Source organism: Triticum aestivum, chromosome 2D, assembly GCF_018294505.1.
Source record: "Triticum aestivum cultivar Chinese Spring chromosome 2D, IWGSC CS RefSeq v2.1, whole genome shotgun sequence".
In the NCBI taxonomy this organism is placed as follows: domain Eukaryota; kingdom Viridiplantae; phylum Streptophyta; class Magnoliopsida; order Poales; family Poaceae; genus Triticum; species Triticum aestivum.
Window position 1 is genome coordinate 418551723 of NC_057799.1, and position 15980 is coordinate 418567702.

Genomic DNA, 15980 nt, shown 5'->3' on the forward strand with positions numbered 1-15980 from the left:
ATGGTTTTCCGATACTTCCCTTGGAAAAATCTATGATCATCAAGTCCCCCGGAAATAAGCAAATCGCTCAGAGTTACTGCCAAGGAGTAATCATTGGGTTCGAAGGACTACAGTTCCAAGCAAATCTCATCGTGTTGGAAAATAAAGGACTGGATGTCATTTTAGGGATGGACTGGTTAACCACCAACAAAGGATTCATTGACTGTTTCAATCGGACCGTGATTCTCACTCACCATCATGGCAAGACAATAAAGGTTACAGCTCAAGAAAGCCCACGGTCATGGCAACCAAAACTGAACAAAGTGGACATTTCAGAACTGAGAAAAGTTCCAGTGGTATGCGAGTTCCCTGACGTATTTCCTGAAGAACTACCAGGCATGCCACCAGACCGAGAAATAGAATTCAGCATCGAACTAGCACCTGCTACCGCTCCCATCTATAAGAAACCTTATAGAATGGCACCCTCAGAATTGGTGGAGTTGAAGAAGCAGATAAAGGAATTATTGGACAAAGGATTTATTCGAGCCAGCTCCTCACCATGGGGTTCGCCAGTTTTATTCGCCAAGAAAAAGGATGGGACACTGAGACTGTGTATAGACTATCGAGCTCTCAATATGGTCACCATCAAAAACAAATATCCGATGCCACGGATAAATGATTTGTTTGACCAGCTCGCACAAGCCAAGGTGTTCTCAAAAATTGATTTGAGATCGGGATATCATCAATTGAAAGTACGGACAGAAGATATCCCTAAAACAGCATTCACCTCCAGATACGGATTATATGAATTCACAGTAATGCCTTTTGGTCTAACGAACGCCCCCGCATATTTCGTCCACCTCATGAACAAAGTGTTCATGAAATTCATGGACAAATTTGTTGTGGTGTTCATTGACGATATTCTGGTTTACTCAAGGACACCGGAAGAGCATGCTGAGCATCTCAGAATTGTTTTGGGAGAATTGAGGAAACATCAATTGTACGCCAAATTTAGCAAGTGTGAATTTTGGCTAAGACAAGTTGGTTTCCTAGGGCACATATTAAACCAAGAAGGCGTGGCCGTCGACCCAGAGAAGGTCAAAGCCATACTTGACTGGAAGCCGCCCGCCAACATGACAGATGTGCGGAGTTTCCTGGGAATGGCCGGATATTACAGAAGATTTATTGAAGGATTATCCACTGTGGCAAAACCAATAACACAGTTGCTCAAGAAAGACAAGAAATTTGTATGGACGGAAGCATGCGAGCAAAGCTTCCAAGAACTCAAGAAGAAACTGACAACCGCACCGGTCTTAACTGTGCCAGACATACAGAAGAGTTTTGAAGTGTATTGTGACGCGTCCCGAAAAGGCCTCGGGTGTGTGCTAATGCAGGATGGCAAAGTTGTCGCGTATGCCTCCAGACAGCTGCGAAAACATGAGGAAAATTACCCAACACATGACTTGGAGCTAGCAGCAGTCATACATGCACTCAAGGAGTGGAGGCACTTCCTGTTGGGAAATCGCTGTGAAATATATACGGACCATAAGAGCCTTAAATATATTTTCACACAACCAGAACAAAATTTACGCCAACGACGCTGGCTGGAATTGGTCAAGGACTATGATGTCGGCATTCACTACCATCCAGGAAAAGCAAATGTAGTGGCTGATGTCCTTAGTCGAAACCCCAGCCCAGACAATGACAGTCCGCAAAACTTGAGGCCTGAGTTTCAGCAGGAGTTCGCAAGACTCAACATGGTGTTGGTCACTGAAGGCACCGTATCGAATCTGGAAATGCATCCCACCCTAATGGAGCAAATTAAGAAGGCACAGCAAGGGCACCCCAGCATCGAAGGAATAAAGAGAAAAATGAGCCTTGGCAAGGCTTCAGAGTTCGTCTCAGACAGTGAAGGAATATTATGGTACGGAGACAGACTTTGCGTACCTAACATTGAGGAACTCAAGCAACAAATCCTAACCGAAAGCCACACCGCTCCATACTCGATCCATCCTGGAGGAACCAAAATGTACAAAGACATTCAGGAAAGATTTTGGTGGCACGGTATGAAAAGGGATATAGCCGCATTTATTGCTTGTTGCGATTCATGTCAGCGCATCAAGGCCGAGCATCAAAAGCCAGCAGGGCTACTCTAGCCAAACAGGATACCGGAGTGGAAATGGGATGAAATAGGAATGGACTTCATCATCGGACTACCACGATCACAACGCGGAAATGACGCCATATGGGTCATCACAGACCGACTAACCAAGGTTGCTCATTTCATTCCCGTGAAGACTACCTACTCCACACAAAGACTGGCCAAACTTTATCTCTCCCGTATAGTTTGTTTGCATGGAGTCCCAAAGACTATAATATCCGACCGAGGCACAAAATTTGTCTCCAAATTTTGGGATCACTTACAACAAGCTCTGGGCACGCAACTAGCTTTCAGTACAGCGTACCACCCTCAGACTGATGGACAAACAGAACGTGTGAACCAAATCCTAGAGGATATGCTGAGAGCCTGTGTGCTCACCTATGGATCTAGTTGGGAGGAGAGTTTGCCATATGCCGAGTTTGCTTACAACAACAGTTACCAAGCCAGCTTGCAAATGGCACCCTTTGAAGCATTGTATGGACGGAGGTGTCGTACCCCACTGAATTGGTCAGAGAGAGGAGACAGTCGTATCTTCGGCCCAGACATGCTCAAGGAGGCCGAGGAGAAGGTTAAACAGATCAAGGACAGACTCAAGACAGCTCAAAGCCGACAAAAGAGCTACTACGATCAAAAACATCGTGAGGTCAGCTTTGAACCCGGTGATTCCGTATACCTACGAGTGTCTCCCATGAGGGGCCTGCAACGGTTCAAAATTAAGGGGAAGCTAGCCCCGAGATTTATTGGACCATTCTGTATAATTGCACGAAGAGGCACAGTAGCCTACAAACTAGACTTACCCAAGGAGCTGTCAGACGTCCATGACGTATTCCACGTCTCACAATTGAGAAAATGTGTGAGTAACCCGGAGAAGCATGTATCCCATGAGAGCATCGATGTACAACCAGACCTCACCTACAGAGAAAGACCAGTAAAGATATTGGAAGTGTCTGAACGGAGGACCCGTCAGAAAACAACAAAAAATTTCAAAGTTCAGTGGAGCAATCACACTGAGGATGAAGCAACATGGGAAAGGGAAGATTTTCTCCAGGCAGAGTATCCATATCTATTCGAGGATCAGCTGAAATCTCGAGGACGAGATTTTTCCTAAGGGGGTAGGTGTTGTGACACCCACAATTTCATTTGGATTTTCCAAAAATTTTACTTGACTTGAGGGAGGTGATTTAAAAATTTTCTTCAAAAGACCCTCCCTTTCAAAATATTTGTTTTCATGGCAAGAGTTTTATTTGGATTCACCCAAGACTTGTTTTGGGTCTTGGAGGTTCTTGCTTTTTATTTTGGACTCAAACCAAAATGCTTTTCACTTGGGAAAAATGTCTTTTGAAAATTTCTTTGAAAATACTCTATAGCTTTTGGAATAACCCTCTACCACTTTAAACAAATCTCTCAAGCCATACCTTAGTGCAAATCCACTCTCCTAAACCTTCCCTCATCTTTGGATCATGATTTGCATCAAATCCAGCAAGTTGAACCTCCCCATATGATTATTTCCATTTAAATCTTATCAAAACAATTTCTGCCTTCTATTCTAGCCCTTGGAGATTTACAAAGGAGCTACCATTTCTGTTTTGATTTTTGCCCTCAAACCAATTTCTCTTCCTAGTCCTTTGAGCCCTCAACCAAGATCCACGAAGATCCACTGGTCTTCAGTTCAAATTTTTCAAACTATACTTGCTGCAAGTTTGGACCAGATTTGCCAAATTTGATGAAATTCATTCAAATTCTTCTCCAAAAATTCTGAGAAAAATCAGGCAACCCCTGGGTGCATTGAGAGGTCACCCCACCAAGTCCCAGCCCCAGGAAAAATTTTCTCCTTGCCAAATCATTCTGTTGAACACCTGCAGAGCATTGTCAAAATCAGGTTCAGTCAAATTCAGAGAACAGTTCAGTGTTGTTGTCGTTTCTTCAGTGTCCGTAGTCGATCTCGCCAGTGCCTCGGCGTCGCCGTGTTTCCTGTCCCCTCCCCCTTGTCCTCTGCAACGCACGAGCGCCTGGATGCTTGCGGGCGTCAGCGACGAGCTGGAGGAGGTGCGCCGCCCCGTTACCGACGCCAGCGGCGGCTTTGCGGCCGCTAGAGAGAGGCACAGCGCAGACGGCGCCACCCAGCGCCGCCCAAGCCACCGGAGGCCGCCGCGTGGCCACCCACTCCCCAGTGCGCGCTGCCACCCTCGTCGTGAACCGCTGGGCGCGGAGCACGCTCTCTGCCGCCATCGTGCCCGTGCGGCCACCCCACCGTGGACCGGCGCCATTACGCCAAGACCGACCGGGATTAGCAGGGGAACGGGACCAGTAACTCCCACTGATGCTGCCTGGCCACCTAAACCCCCTGCCAATCCACTGCCTCGCCGTAATTGCTCGTCGGAGATTCTCCGTTCACGGCCACCCCCTCGATCCGCCTATAAATAGAGCCCCGAGCTTCAACTCGAACCCACACCACCTCTGCACTCCACCTAGACCACACCAAGCCACTGGCAGAGCCCCGAGGGAGCTTTGTTCCCCGACTCCGGCCGCCGCGACCCGCCACGGGATCCAGCTCGATTCGCTCCTGTGCGTGCACCTCCACCCTTCAACCCTTGCCAGTAGCTTCCCTATGCATCCACTCTTCTGACCCGCGCTTCAATTCGGAGCTTGCAGCACCCACCGGAGTTCTCCACCATCACCCGAGCCGCCGTCCGCCGGAGAAAGTGTCGCCGTCGACGTGGTGCTCTCCGACGCTCGAGTCCACCACCCCCCGACGCGGAAGGACACGCTGAAGCTCTTGGTACACTCCGATCTCCCTGTCTCGCCGTGGTTCGACGCCGGCGACCACCGCAGTCTTCGGGCGCCAGCGAACTTTTTAAACCTGACATGTGGACCCCCCCCCCCTGTCAGCCTCTATTCTCTTCTCCCTCGAAACGTTTTCTGTTGGCGCCTTCGGGCAAATACGCTTTCTCTTTGAGCTGGCGCGTTTCTTTCCGAAGCGTTTTCTGTTTTCTCAGTTTAGCCCCTGGAACTTTTCTGTTTCATTACAAATGAGTCCCTGGACAGAAACCCTTATAACTTTTTAATAAAAAGTGATTTTTGAGTGATTCTTTTTCTGACAGTCTTATAATTTTGTCTAGTTTTTTATGGGATTTATTTGGAAAAATTTTGGAACAACTTTTATGCACGCGTTGGTTTTCACGTTAGTATGCATTTTTCGCTATACCGTAGGTTCCGCGAGAGGTGACGGAGCCGCGAACTTCGCCGAGCTAGACTCCGACTTCTCCGAACCAGGCAAGCATGTTTGAACCTTTGATATGATAGGTGTTTTGCATGTTTGTGTGAAAGGTTGTGCGTGGCATATGAGTATCGGTGAGTATCTCGTTGCTTGTGAGGCAACTACCCGTGTGTTCCAAAGTTGCGATGATCTCTGATGCGAGATGGCCTAATCATGTGGTGACATGAAGGGCAGCAAGGTGGTACTGTTGTAGCATGCCAGCCTTGCGTCATCCGACAATTTCCGACGTTAACGTGGACGGAGTCACGTTATCGTCCTTCCCCTTCCGTGCTACCACTTGTTTTCTGCCAGAATGTGGTTTAGTAAGTTGGTAACCTCTTTCCGTGTACACACCAAACAGAGGGGCCGGGATGATGGTTCCATGGCCCTGGATTAAAGCCAGTCATCCGGTCAGGGGCGTGGGTGTTTCCGGTTGGGACCGAGAGGGGGGCACCCCTTAGAGCGCGCGTATAGAAATTTGATCCCATGCTACGCGAGGTTGTAGCCTCCCCGTCTCAAGGTTTTTCTTGAACGTTGCCGAGGGTGATTCCTGGCTTTGAAATGTTGAATGGGTGTGTACTGGTTAGATGTGTTTCTTCCAAAACACCGTAAACGGAACTAGTCCCCGTGGCTACTGAAATCCGTTGGCTGTGGTTAAAGTACAAACTCTGCAGAGTCAAATCCTTCCGAGTCATCATATCCATGGTCCAGTAACGTGATCAGCGTATCCATGTCTATGTCATAACCTCGTGGTATATTCTTCTTTCCGGTAAGCGAGCATCAGTAGTAAACTTAGCTGAACGTTATTCCTGTGGATGGACTAACCCGGTTGTTTATCTCATGTCTGATTACTCTCTTGATATGATTTAAGATTTATGAGTTACTATGTTATGAATATAAGCCCTTTATGTGATGTCGCTCAGACGTTCGACTGTGGCACGCATTGTCTTCCTTTTTCTTTTATAAGCCCTTTATGTGGTGTCGCCCCGACGCCCGACTGCGGCATTATTATTCTTGCAGTTTCCTCTCGAGGAGTCATTCAGACCCTCGTTTGGCACCGGTATTATTATTCTTGCAGTTTCCTCTCGAGGAGTCATTCAGACCCTCGTTTGGCACTGGTATTATTATTCTTGCAGTTTCCTCTCGACGAGTCATTCAGACCCTCGTTTGGCACCCAGTATTTATTTTGGGATTTCGGGAGGACTACCACCCGACTTCTCTGTTATTTTCCCATGCATCATTATCTCTATGTCTGAACGCACTTGTTAATCTGTTCATATGCTTCATGTTTACATTTGTTATATCTTATGTCTGAACTGTCTTGCGAGTACTTTCATAGTACTCACCTGGCTTGTTGATTTGGCCAGATGTTGACGAAGGCGATCTCTTGGATGAAGAGTTTGATAGTGAGTCCGACGCCTAGAGGAATCCCAGTAAGTCCCGTGCGATCCCGGATATTGGTCACTTGTATCATATACACTTCCGCCACCCGCAATAAGTCTCCTCGAGCCTCACTACGACGCTCGAAGAGCTGTAGTTTTCAGGAGTCATATCACCCACTTCGCGGTGATATTTCCACCACCGTTGTTATCGTGAGTTAGTAGTTATGGCACCCTATCCGCCGTTATGTTTTATCGGCGTACATGTAATAAATTGTTGAGCAGTCTCCGCTCAACCTTGTATTATATTCAGTACTCCTGGTATTTTTCTTCTGTGACCAAGATATTGTCTACCAGTGAGAAGGAATTCTTCTTTACTGGTCCGTAAAAGGGATTGGTCTCTCAATAAATATTTTATTGAAAAACTGGTCATGACAAGCTTGGTACCAGAGCCAGGCTGACTGTAGGAAGCCACTAGGTGCGATCGTTAATCGGTTATTAGCGTCTTTTGTGCTTTTTCAGCATTTTGCCATTGTAGCTATTTTCTGGTGGTCATCATAAATTTATGACATGACTACTCAGAATTTTTGCCTACTTTTGTAGATGGCTGGCAGCAACTGCGAGACTCGAGTGTTCACGAACGTGCCCGAGGGGTTTGTCAAACTCCTCGTCTCCATCACCAAGCTCGCGATCGGGCCAGCGACTCATCCGGAGTTCACGCTTTATCAGCACAAGCTCAGCGACGACGTGTCTATGCACCAAGCCGTGGTGCAATTCAAGGGGGGACGTTCTGCATCTCGCCACTTCCGTTTTGTGGGAAGGGCCATGCCTACGGAGAGGCATGCCATGCAGATGGCTGCTCGTGAGGCGATAGCTCGTCTTCGGGACATCCTTTCGATGATGAAGACTCGCCGCTACCGCTACCTCCCATGCCATGTGCCCTACACTTGTCACTATGCATTCGCCTGCCATAGGGGAGAGCGAGATGAAGCCATCGAGATGGTTGTGGAGTATCTCAAGGCTCTGGAGGAGTCCTTCGACAACCTCGTGGATGATCTTGTGGCTGCCCGCATGGACTTAGTCCGGGGCGGTCCTGCCTGCAGGAAGGAGCTTCTCCACACGGCATTGCCTCTGACATTCGTCTCGTCTTCAGCCTCTTATGCACCGGCCATTTTGGCCACTGCTCGCCGTCTGCCTACCACTGAGGAGTTCGACCGAGTCATCGCTCCTACTCCAGTCAAAGCTGCACCGCCTGCCACACCCGCACTACCGCCTGTCATTCCCGCGCCATCACCACAGCGCAGTGTTACGCGCCAGGAGCCAGCGAGAGAGGAGGTGGAGGTTGAATCTCCTGCACCGCTGAGTCTTGCCCTCGGCAAGGGAAAGGACATCGTCACCATCTCCGACTGAGTACGCCGAGTAGCCGCGCGTTATGTCTGCTTGTATGATGTGTTTTATCTGTACGCTAGTTTGTATTAGTGTGTTCACTGCTTTCCGGAGGAGTATGTTAGTCTAAATAACATGTCAGGATTGTGTACGCACATCCTGAGTGCCGTATCGTGTGTTTGCTTTTCGTGTGTAAGATTTGGGTTAAGCCATTCGTCTCCATGCGAAATCGTTTATGATTTCTTGAAAAATCTTGAGGTCTTTTAAGTTTTTGCCTTTGCAAGATTTTCCTTGTGCCACACAGTTCTTCTCATGAGTTTTGCAAAATAATACCCCCAGACTGGAAAAATGTCTCGTCCGTGGACTCGTTCCATGCCCAATCAGCCAGAAGAAGTTTATGGAACACAGACTAGCAACAACTTCACTCAGGGACAGTCCAGTCAACAAGACAGCGAAGCAGCCTTGTCTCACGTATGCCGTCTCTTCGAACAAAGCCAGCAACAGCACCAAGAGATGATGAATCACGTCATCAATATGGGAAACCACTGTGAACCCTATCAACCACATTCCAAGTTATCTGAGTTACAAAAGACTCGCCCTTCAACTTTTGCTCACACTGATAGGCCGCTGGAAGCCGATGACTGGCTTCGTGATATCGAGAGGTTCCAAGGACAGAAGCAAGGAAATCCACGACTACTGATCTAAGGCCCGTCAGACAGTTTCATGCCAGGGACAAGGAGTTCACGTACCGTCCAGGGGTCACATGCTATGCTTGTGGTGAAGAAGGGCACTATGCTAAACAATGCCCAAAACCGAGGAACTCGGCCCCCAAGCCAAACAATGGTGGGAATAATCCAGCCCCCAAGCGCAACAATTTCAATCCCAACAACAACCACAGGAAGGGTCACCTGAACCATGTGACCAGGGAAGAAGCTCAGAATGCCCCAGACATCGTGCTCGGTACGTTCCCTGTCAACACAGTACCTGCCACGGTTTTGTTTGATTCTGGAGCTTCCCATTCGTTCGTTTCGAAGAGTTTTGTTTTGCAACATGGTTTTCCGATACTTCCCTTGGAAAAATCTATGATCATCAAGTCCCCCGGAAATAAGCAAATCGCTCAGAGTTACTGCCAAGGAGTAATCATTGGGTTCGAAGGACTACAGTTCCAAGCAAATCTCATCGTGTTGGAAAATAAAGGACTGGATGTCATTTTAGGGATGGACTGGTTAACCACCAACAAAGGATTCATTGACTGTTTCAATCGGACCGTGATTCTCACTCACCATCATGGCAAGACAATAAAGGTTACAGCTCAAGAAAGGCCACGGTCACGGCAACCAAAACTGAACAAAGTGGACATTTCAGAACTGAGAAAAGTTCCAGTGGTATGCGAGTTCCCTGACGTATTTCCTGAAGAACTACCAGGCATGCCACCAGACCGAGAAATAGAATTCAGCATCGAACTAGCACCTGGCACCGCTCCCATCTATAAGAAACCTTATAGAATGGCACCCTCAGAATTGGTGGAGTTGAAGAAGCAGATAAAGGAATTATTGGACAAAGGATTTATTCGAGCCAGCTCCTCACCATGGGGTTCGCCAGTTTTATTCGCCAAGAAAAAGGATGAGACACTGAGACTGTGTATAGACTATCGAGCTCTCAATATGGTCACCATCAAAAACAATTATCCGATGCCACGGATAAATGATATGTTTGACCAGCTCGCACAAGCCAAGGTGTTCTCAAAAATTGATTTGAGATCGGGATATCATCAATTGAAAGTACGGACAGAAGATATCCCTAAAACAGCATTCACCTCCAGATACGGATTATATGAATTCACAGTCTTGCCTTTTGGTCTAACGAACGCCCCCGCATATTTCGTCCACCTCATGAACAAAGTGTTCATGAAATTCATGGACAAATTTGTTGTGGTGTTCATTGACGATATTCTGGTTTACTCAAGGACACCGGAAGAGCATGCTGAGCATCTCAGAATTTTTTTGGGAGAATTGAGGAAACATCAATTGTACGCCAAATTTAGCAAGTGTGAATTTTGGCTAAGACAAGTTAGTTTCCTAGGCCACATATTAAACCAAGAAGGCGTGGCCGTAGACCCAGAGAAGGTCAAAGCCATACTTGACTGGAAGCCGCCCGCCAACGTGACAGATGTGCGGAGTTTCCTGGGAATGGCCGGATATTACAGAAGATTTATTGAAGGATTCTCCACTGTGGCAAAACCAATAACACAGTTGCTCAAGAAAGACAAGAAATTTGGATGGACGGAAGCATGCGAGAAAAGCTTCCAAGAACTCAAGAAGAAACTGACAACCGCACCGGTCTTAACTGTGCCAGACATACACAAGATTTTTGAAGTGTATTGTGACGCGTCCCGAAAAGGCCTCGGGTGTGTGCTAATGCAGGATGGCAAAGTTGTCGCGTATGCCTCCAGACAGCTGCGAAAACATGAGGAAAATTACCCAACACATGACTTGGAGCTAGCAGCAGTCATACATGCACTCAAGGAGTGGAGGCACTTCCTGTTGGGAAATCGCTGTGAAATATATACGGACCATAAGAGCCTTAAATATATTTTCACACAACCAGAACTAAATTTACGCCAACGACGCTGGCTGGAATTGGTCAAGGACTATGATGTCGGCATTCACTACCATCCAGGAAAAGCAAATGTAGTGGCTGATGTCCTTAGTCGAAACCCCAGCCCGGACAATGACAGTCCGCAAAACTTGAGGCCTGAGTTTCAGCAGGAGTTCGCAAGACTCAACATGGTGTTGGTCACTGAAGGCACCGTATCGAATCTGGAAATGCAACCCACCCTAATGGAGCAAATTAAGAAGGCACAGCAAGGGCACCCCAGCATTGAAGGAATAAAGAGAAAAATGAGCCTTGGCAAGGCTTCAGAGTTCGTCTCAGACAGTGAAGGAATATTATGGTACGGAGACAGACTTTGCGTACCTAACATTGAGGAACTCAAGCAACAAATCCTAACCGAAAGCCACACCGCTCCATACTCGATCCATCCTGGAGGAACCAAAATGTACAAAGACATTCAGGAAAGATTTTGGTGGCACGGTATGAAAAGGGATATAGCCGCATTTATTGCTTGTTGCGATTCATGTCAGCGCATCAAGGCCGAGCATCAAAAGCCAGCAGGGCTACTCCAGCCAAACAGGATACCGGAGTGGAAATGGGATGAAATAGGAATGGACTTCATCATCGGACTACCACGATCACAACGCGGAAATGACGCCATATGGGTCATCACAGACCGACTAACCAAGGTTGCTCATTTCATTCCCGTGAAGACTACCTACTCCACACAAAGACTGGCCAAACTTTATCTCTCCCGTATAGTTTGTTTGCATGGAGTCCCAAAGACTATAATATCCGACCAAGGCACACAATTTGTCTCCAAATTTTGGGATCACTTACAACAAGCTCTGGGCACGCAACTAGCTTTCAGTACAGCGTACCACCCTCAGACTGATGGACAAACGGAACGTGTGAACCAAATCCTAGAGGATATGCTGAGAGCCTGTGTGCTCACCTATGGATCTAGTTGGGAAGAGAGTTTGCCATATGCCGAGTTTGCTTACAACAACAGTTACCAAGCCAGCTTGCAAATGGCACCCTTTGAAGCATTGTGTGGACGGAGGTGTCGTACCCCACTGAATTGGTCAGAGAGAGGAGACAGTCGTATCCTCGGCCCAGACATGCTCAAGGAGGCCGAGGAGAAGGTTAAACAGACTCAAGACAGCTCAAGCCGACAAAAGAGCTACTACGATCAAAAACATCGTGAGGTCAGCTTTGAACCCGGTGATTCCGTATACCTACGAGTGTCTCCCATGAGGGGCCTGCAACGGTTCAAAATTAAGGGGAAGCTAGCCCCGAGATTTATTGGACCATTCTGTATAATTGCACGAAGAGGCACAGTAGCCTACAAACTAGACTTACCCAAGGAGCTGTCAGACGTCCATGATGTATTCCACGTCTCACAATTGAGAAAATGTGTGAGTAACCCAGAGAAGCATGTATCCCATGAGAGCATCGATGTACAACCAGACCTCACCTACAGAGAAAGACCAGTAAAGATATTGGAAGTGTCTGAATGGAAGACCCGTCAGAAAACAACAAAAAAATTCAAAGTTCAGTGGAGCAATCACACTGAGGATGAAGCAACATGGGAAAGGGAAGATTTTCTCCAGGCAGAGTATCCATATCTATTCGAGGATCAGCTGAAATCTCGAGGACGAGATTTTTCCTAAGGGGGTAGAACTTGTGACACCCACAATTTCATTTGGATTTTCCAAAAAATTTACTTGACTTGAGGGAGGTGATTTAAAAAATTTCTTCAAAAGACCCTCCCTTTCAAAATATTTGTTTTCATGGCAAGAGTTTTATTTGGATTCACCCAAGACTTGTTTTGGGTCTTGGAGGTTCTTGCTTTTTATTTTGGACTCAAACCAAAATGCTTTTCACTTGGGAAAAATGTCTTTTGAAAATTTCTTTGAAAATACTCTATAGCTTTTGGAATAACCCTCTACCACTTTCAACAAATCTCTCATGCCATGACCTTAGTGCAAATCCACTCTCCTAAACCTTCCCTCATCTTTGGATCATGATTTGCATCAAATCCAGCAAGTTGAACCTCCCCATATGATTATTTCCATTTAAATCTTATCAAAACAATTTCTGCCTTCTATTCTAGCCCTTGGAGATTTACAAAGGAGCTACCATTTCTGTTTTGATTTTTTCCCTCAAACCAATTTCTCTTCCTAGTCCTTTGAGCCCTCAACCAAGATCCACGAAGATCCACTGGTCTTCAGTTCAAAATTTTCAAACTATACTTGCTGCAAGTTTGGACCAGATTTGCCAAATTTGATGAAATTCATTCAAATCCTTCTCCAAAAATTTTGAGAAAAATCAGGCAACCCCTGGGTGCATTGAGAGGTCACCTCACCAAGTCCCAGCCCCAGGAAAAAATTTCTCCTTGCCAAATCATTCTGTCGAACACCTGCAGAGCATTGTCAAAATCAGGTTCAGTCAAATTCAGAGAACAGTTCAGTGTTGCTGTCGTTTCTTCAGTGTCCGTAGTCGATCTCGCCAGTGCCTCGGCGTCGCCGTGTTTCCTGTCCCCTCCCCCTTGTCCTCTGCACCGCCCGAGCGCCTGGATGCTTGCGGGCGTCGGCGACGAGCTGGAGGAGGTGCGCCGCCCCGTGACCGACGCCAGCGGCGGCTTTGCGGCCGCCAGAGAGAGGCGCAGCGCAGACGGCGCCACCCAGCGCCGCCCAAGCCACCGGAGGCCGCCACGTGGCCACCCACTCCCCAGTGCGCGCTGCCACCCTCGTCGTGAACCGCTGGGCACGGAGCGCGCTCTCTGCCGCCGTCATGCCCGTGCGGCCACCCCACCATGGACCGGCGCCATTACGCCAAGACCGACCGGGATTAGCGGGGGAACGGGACCAGTAACTCCCACTGATGCTGCCTGGCCACCTAAACCCCCTGCCAATCCACTGCCTCGCCGTAATTGCTCGCCGAAGATTCTCCGTTCACGGCCACCCCCTCGATCCACCTATAAATAGAGGCCCCGAGCTTCAACTCGAACCCACACCACCTCTGCACTCCACCTAGACCACACAAGCCACTGGCAGAGCCCCGAGGGAGCTTTGTTCCCCGACTCCGGCCGCCGCGACCCGCCACGGGATCCAGCTCGATTCGCTCCCGTGCGTGCACCTCCACCCTTCAACCCTTGCCAGTAGCTTCCCTATGCATCCACTCTTCTGACCTGCGCTTCAATTCAGAGCTTGCAGCACCCACCGGAGTTCTCCACCATCACCCGAGCCGCCGTCCGCCGGAGAAAGTGTCGCCGTCGACGTGGTGCTCTCCGATGCTCGAGTCCACCACCCCCCGACGCGGAAGGACACGCTGAAGCTCTTGGTACACTCCGATCTCCCTGTCTCGCCGTGGTTCGACGCCGGCGACCACCGCAGTCTTCGGGCGCCGGCGAACTTTTTAAACCTGACATGTGGACCCCCCCTGTCAGCCTCTATTCTCTTCTCCCTCGAAACGTTTTCTGTTGGCGCCTTCGGGCAAATACGCTTTCTTTTTGAGCTGGCGCGTTTCTTTCCGAAGCGTTTTCTGTTTTCTCAGTTTAGCCCCTGGAAATTTTCTATTTCATTACAAATGAGTCCCTGGACAAAAACCCTTATAACTTTTTAATAAAAAGTGATTTTTGGGTGATTCTTTTTCTGACAGTCTTATAATTTTGTCTAGTTTTTTATTGGATTTATTTGGAAAATTTTTGGAACAACTTTTATGCACGCGTTGGTTTTCACGTTAGTATGCATTTTTCGCTATACCGTAGGTTCCGGGAGAGGTGACGGAGCCGCGAACTTCGCCGAGCTAGACTCCGACTTCTCCGAACCAGGCAAGCATGTTTGAACCTTTGATATGATAGGTGTTTTGCATGTTTGCGTGAAAGGTTGTGCGTGGCATATGAGTATCGGTGAGTATCTCGTTGCTTGTGAGGCAACTACCCGTGTGTTCCAAAGTTGCGATGATCTCTGATGAGAGATGGCCTAATCATGTGGTGACATGAAGGGCAGCAAGGTGGTACTGTTGTAGCATGCCAGCCTTGCGTCATCCGACAATTTCCGACGTTATCGTCCTTCCCCTTCCGTGCTACCACTTGTTTTCTGCCAGAATGCGGTTTAGTAAGTTGGTAACCTCTTTCCGTGTACACACCAAACAGAGGGGCCGGGATGATGGTTCCATGGCCCTAGATTAAAGCCAGTCATCCAGAAAGGGGGCATGGGTGTTTCCGGTTGGGACCGAGAGGGGGGCACCCCTTAGAGCGCGCGTATAGAAATTTGATCCCATGCTACGCGAGGTTGTAGCCCCCCCCGTCTCAAGGTTTTTCTTGAACGTTGCCGAGGGTGATTCCTGGCTTCGGAATGTTGAATGGGTGTGTACTGGTTAGATGTGTTTCTTCCAAAACACCGTAAACGGAACTAGTCCCCGTGGCTACTGAAATCTGTTGGCTGTGGTTAAAGTACAAACTCTGCAGAGTCAAATCCTTCCGAGTCATCGTATCCATGGTCCAGTAACGTGATCAGCGTATCCATGTCTATGTCGTAACCTGGTGGTATATTCTTCTTTCCGGTAAGCGAGCATGAGTGGTAAACTTAGCTGAACGTTATTCCTGTGGATGGACTAACCCGGTTGTTTATCTCATGTCTGATTACTCTCTTGATATGATTTAAGATTTATGAGTTACTATGTTATGAATATAAGCCCTTTATGTGATGTCACTCAGACGTCCGACTGTGGCGTGTTTGTCTCTTACTTTCAATATAAGCCCTTTATGTGATGTCGCTCAGACGTCCGACTGTGGCACGCATTGTCTTCCTTTTTCTGTTATAAGCCCTTTATGTGGTGTCGCCCCGACGCCCGACTGCGGCATTATTATTCTTGCAGTTTCCTCTCGAGGAGTCATTCAGACCCTCGTTTGGCACCGGTATTATTATTCTTGCAGTTTCCTCTCGAGGAGTCATTCAGACCCTCGTTTGGCACCGGTATTATTATTCTTGCAGTTTCCTCTCGAGGAATCATTCAGACCCTCGTTTGGCACCGGTATTATTATTCTTGCAGTTTCCTCTCGAGGAGTCATTCAGACCCTCGTTTGGCACCCAGTATTTATTTTGGGATTTCGGGAGGACTACCGCCCGACTTCTCTGTTATTTTCCAATGCATCATTATCTCTATGTCTGAATGCACTTGTTAATCTGTTCATATGCTT